Source organism: Heloderma suspectum, chromosome 2 (assembly GCF_057233095.1).
Source record: "Heloderma suspectum isolate Gila_16-S chromosome 2, 16-S_ref, whole genome shotgun sequence".
NCBI lineage: Eukaryota > Metazoa > Chordata > Lepidosauria > Squamata > Helodermatidae > Heloderma > Heloderma suspectum.
The window spans coordinates 381,114,690-381,120,689 of NC_139459.1; positions in this window are offsets into that span (position 1 = coordinate 381,114,690).

Sequence of the window (6,000 nt, forward strand, 5' to 3'; positions counted from 1 at the left end):
GGTTTCTACTTTTGCAGGGCACTGTGTTTTTACATATGTTTTACATTTTTTTTTTAATTTTATATTTTAAGCCAGACTAACAATGCAATCCCCTAAGCATGTTTCTGTGGGAAAAGTGTGGATTCCTGAACAGTACTATGAAAAATGGTAGATTTTCTGATCTACACTTGATGGAAGAGGGTTCTTTAATCTTAGTATAGTAAAAATTACAGATGTCAGCATTACATTCAGGACTGTATTCTAGTGCTTAGAAGGTTAGGAAACAGAAGTTTTAGGTAGTGCACGAGGTGAGTTTATCGCATTGTTTGTCATGGACTTTAGTGTTCAGCTGTAGTTTAAGGTATGTATTAAGCTATTTTAATATGAAAACCTAAAACCTTTAAGGAAAAAACCCAAGGATGCCTGTGTGTGTGTGTGTGTGTGTATGTATGTATGTGTGTGTGTGTGTGTGTGTGTATATGAGACAGAGATAGAAGGAGAGAGAGAGAGACTAAGAGAGAAAATGGGCCAGTCATACTCTGTCAGCCAACCTACCTTAAACGGTTGTTGTGATGATAAAATGCTGGGAGGATGAACATGAAACATGGCATAAAACCAAACATTTGGTATGCATTTCCTTGAAGGTGAGGAGGAGGAGAAGCTCTCTGGATGACTTTGGCCAGTGGCAGCCTCTCAGCCTCACCTACCTCACAGGGTGGTTGTGGGGATAAATGTGGCACTTGCCAGAAAACCAAGCAATGAACCTGGAATTCTTAATTCCAGGACAACAATAATCTCAGCAGTCTCTAAACACACACACAAAAGGCAGAATGGCTCCTTCTTATGAGGCACTCTCTAAACGCTCCTTCCAAAATCTCCTTCTGACACTGGCCACAGAAAAGTTCAAATGAGCATCATCAAGTTGCAAGGCAGGCAGACCATAAGTTCTGGGGCTCATTTATTCATCTAAAGACGGCTTTGAAGTTGTGACCCTGGCCTTGGTTTTGTGTTATTAGATGTTGACACATTGTCACTTCCTGGTTGCCACCGGTTCAGTTGTGAACTGGAGAATATCAAGCTGCCCATTTCACAAAACCATGACATTCATTACACAAAAAGATTGCTGTGCCAGAATCACAATGCTTGCTGTGTGGTGTCTATAGTGATGTTTCTATGTGTTTGCTGTGTTAAACAGAACCCAGGTGAGCGGGGGTTAATTGTTTGGTAGAAAGTGAGGAAAAAGTGGGAGGTTTATAAAGGCAGGAGCAGACAGTGAGTTGGTTAGATGGGGTTTGGAGACAGGCCTTAGGGATGGAGGAAGCTACGTCCAGATAGTGGGGTTGCGGGAATAGGAGTTAGAAGGGCAGGATAAGGCTGAGAACTGTGTGATTAATTATAAGATATAATAAGTCACACCTGCGGGTTACAGATCAGCATAAAAGACCACAGACTCATACATTTTTATTGCAAGAAATCCATCAGTTGATTGATACTTAATGCCTAAAAGTATTATGACCTTCATAAGGAAAATGATATTATTAACTTAAAGATAGCCAAGGTAACATTAATATTGATTAGATATGGGATCTTTTTTTCTTTTGGATGAAACTATGCAAGGAAGCCCTTATCGAATCATGGGCAATCACTTAAATATTGCCTTCATGTTAACTGAGCTCCCAATCCTCCATCAAAAGACAGAAGGGGGAAAAGCAGGTCTCCCAAAAATGGGGGTAATTGGATTGCAGGTGGGGAGCGAAGAAATGGTCATGACTTACCAATCACGCCTGTTTAACGGGGACTCTGAAAAGATGTATGGGTCATGATATTCAAGCATTTGCGAAGATATGACTCCACTAATGAGGATGTCTCCTGGTCGGTAGTAATTCGATGCTCCCTTTTGATGTTCCATCAGATGTGGGGGACACGTTAAACGCTTCATCTCACAGGCTGCAGGGGGCAGCAGCAGGAGCACCAGCAGCAGAAGCAGTGATATCATTTCAGGTTTCCTGCTAAACTTCCACTGTGACTCTTCCTCTCACCTCCCGAGCCAGCTGGTCAGAAGGAGCCGGGAAGCTCATGCCAGGCCGAGGCTGCTGAGTCTCTCCAAATACAGCCAGTGCCAAGCAGAAGGGGAGTTCTGTTAAACTACACCACAAGCACAGTCATCCCAGCCTGCCCGAGATCTCAGCCCCAGCTCTCCGTAGCTCATGAGATATTATATGCACCAGGTTTTGTCCAGGCATAGTGCTAGAAGTTACATTATGTTACGTTCGATTCTGATGTTTAGGTCATTGGTCTCAAAGGCAATCTCCGGTAAAAATAATAAAAAAAATCTCTTGAGCTTTGGCAAGAACCAGAACGAATCATTATGATCTTGATAATTATAAGGGGAAATGTCACTTCTGCAACTTCATGAACTCTCCGTGTGACACAGGTGCCGAGCTGGAGAAAAACATGTTTGCGAGAAGTCCAGATTTGGCTCCATCTTCTGTCAAGGGTCAGTGATGGGGGAAAGGTGAGTTTGGCCTGACCTTTCTTAAAGGAATATGTACAAAGGAGCCAGGATCAAGAAAATGATTTTTGATGTATACCAATGGTCAGGAACATGTGGGCCTCCAGATATTATTGGGCTGCAAGCCCTCAACACCATAGCCAATGGTGATGGATGATGGGAGTTCTAGGCCAAGAACACCAGGAAGGCTACACCTTCCCCATCCCTGATGTCAATGGATTGGCACAGAACCTGGGACACTTTCCCAGCCCTGCTCCTTTCCCTGACTCTCCCAATTGTGCCTCCGTTGCTTGAGAAAACAGGCAGTCTGGGATTTCTGTTCATGTACCGCCCACCCCGCTGCACAACTGACTCCCTGGCCAAGCTGTTTGCAGTGGTCTCTGATGTGCATCTGCAGTCCCCTGACTTTCTGGTGTTGGGGGACTTCAACGGACATTTATTTATTTATTTATTATTATTATTTATTTCATTTCTATACCGCCCAATAGCCGAAGCTCTCTGGGCAGTTCACAAAAATTAAATTCAAACAACACACAATAAAACAATTTAAAATATACAGAACATTAAAACCACAATCCCCTCCATGGATCACTGCCTTGTTGTGGCGAAGGGGCTTGCGTAACTCAGTGAAGTCATAAGCTATGCCGTGCAGGGCCACGCAAGATGGACAGGTCATGGCAGAGAGTTCTGACAAAATGTGGTCCACTGGAGAAGGAAATGGCAACCCACTCCAGTATTCTTGCCAAGAAAACCCCATGGAACGTATCACAAGGCTAAAAGAGATGACTCCGGAAGATGAGCCCCTCAGGTCGGAAGGTGTCCAATATACTACTGGGGAAGAGCAGAGGGTATTTCCAAGTAGCGCCAGAAAGAGTGAAGCGGCTGGGCCAAACCCGAAAGGACACTCAGCTGTGGATGTGTCTGGTGGTGAAAAGAAAATCCGATGCTGTAAAGAACAATATTGCTTAGGAACCTGGAATGTCAGATCAATGAATCAAGGTAAGCTGGAGGTGGTCAAACATGAGATGGCAAGATTGAACATCGACATCTTGGGAATCAACGAACTAAAATGGACAGGCATGGGCGAATTTAATTCAGGTGACCATCATATCTACTATTGTGGGCAAGAATCCCTTAGAAGAAATGGAGTAGCACTCATAGTCAACAAAAGGGTGGGAAAAGCAGTACTGGGGTACAATCTTAAAAATGATAGAATGATCTCAGTACGAATCCAAGGCAAACCATTCAACATCACAGTAATTCAAGTCTATGCCCCAACCACTGAGGCCGAAGAAGCTGAGGTTGATCGGTTCTATGAAGACCTACAACACCTTCTAGAACTAACACCAAAAAAAGATGTCCTCTTCATCATAGGGGATTGGAATGCTAAAGTAGGAAGTCAAGAAATCACTGGGATAACAGGCAGGCATGGCCTTGGTGTACAAAATGAAGCAGGACAAAAGCTAATAGAGTTTTGCCAAGAGAACATGCTGATCATAGCAAACACTCTTTTCCAACAGCACAAGAGGCAACTCTACACATGGACGTCACCAGATGGTCAATATCGAAATCAGATTGATTATGTCCTTTGCAGCCAAAGATGGAGAAGCTCCATACAGTCAGTAAAAACAAGACCTGGAGCTGACTGTGGCTCAGATCATCAGCTGCTTCTTGCAAAATTTCGGCTTAAATTGAAGAACGTCAGGAAAACCACTAAACGGTTCAGGTATAACCTAAATCATATCCCTGATGAATATACAGTGGAGGTGAGGAATAGATTTCAGGGATTAGACCTGATAGACAGAGTGCCTGAGGAACTATGGACGGAGGTCCGTAACATTGTTCAGGAGGCAGCAACTCAATCCATCCCCAAGAAAAAGAAATGCAAGAAAGCCAAGTGGCTGTCTGATGAGGCTTTACAAGTAGCTCACGAAAGAAGGGAAGCGAAAAGCAAGGGAGAAAGGGGAAGATATACCCAACTGAACGCAGAGTTCCAGAGAATAGCAAGGAGAGACAAGAAGGCCTTCTTAAATGAACAATGCAAAGAAATCAAGGAAAACAACAGAATGGGAAAGACTAGAGATCTCTTCAAGAAAATTGGAGATCTCAAGGGAACGTTTTGTGCCAAGACGGGCATGATAAAGGACAAAGAAGGCAGGGACCTAACAGAAGCAGATGAGATTAAGAAGAAGTGGCAAGAATACACAGAAGAACTATACAGGAAAGATCTGAATGTCCCTGATAGCCATGATAGTGCGGTCACTGAACTTGAGCCGGACATCCTCGAGAGTGAAGTCAAGTGGGCCTTAGGAAGCATTAGTAACAACAAAGCTAGTGGAGATGACAGTATTCCAGCCGAGCTATTTAAAATCCTAAAAGATGATGCTGTTAAAGTGCTGCATTCAATATGCCAACAAATCTGGAACACTCAATAGTGGCCACAAGACTGGAAAAGGTCAGTTTACATTCCAATTCCAAAGAAGGGCAACGCCAAAGAGTGTTCAAACTACCGCACCATTGCGCTCATTTCACATGCCAGCAAGGTGATGCTCAAAATCCTACAAGCTAGGCTTCAGCAGTATGTGAACCGAGAACTACCGGAAGTACAAGCTGGGTTTCGAAGAGGCAGAGGAACTAGAGATCAAATCGCCAACATTCGCTGCATCATGGAGAAAGCAAGAGAATTCCAGAAAAATGTCTATTTCTGCTTCATTGACTACGCTAAAGCCTTTGATTGTGTGGATCACAACAAACTGTGGCAAATTCTTAAAGTGATGGGAGTACCAGACCACCTTACCTGTCTCCTGAGAAACCTGTACGAGGGTCAAGAAGCAACAGTAAGAACCAGACATGGAACAACCGATTGGTTCAAAATTGGGAAAGGAGTACGACAAGGCTGCATATTGTCACCCTGCTTATTTAACTTATATGCAGAGTACATCATGAGAAATGCCGGGTTGGATGAATCAGAGGTCGGAATTAAGATTGCTGGGAGAATTATCAATAACCTCCGATATGCAGACGATACCACCCTAATGGCAGAAAGCGAAGAGGATCTCAAGAGCCTCTTGTTGAGGGTGAAAGAGGAGAGTGCAAAAGCTGGTTTGAAACTCAACATTAAAAAAACTAAGATCATGGCACCTGGCCCCATCACTTCCTGGCATATAGAAGGGGAAGAAATGGAAGCAGTGACAGATTTTACTTTCTTGGGCTCCAAGATCACCGCAGACAGTGACTGTAGCCATGAAATTAAAAGACGCTTGCTCCTTGGGAGGAAAGCTATGGCCAACCTAGACAGCATAGTAAGAAGCAGAGACATCACCTTGCCGACAAAGGTCCGTCTAATCAAAGCTATGGTTTTCCCAGTAGTAATGTATGGCTGTGAGAGCTGGACTATCAGGAAGGCTGAGCGCCGAAGAATTGATGCTTTCGAACTGTGGTGCTGGAGAAGACTCTTACGAGTGCCCTGGACTGCAAGGAGGTCAAATCAGTCCATCCTAAAGGAAATC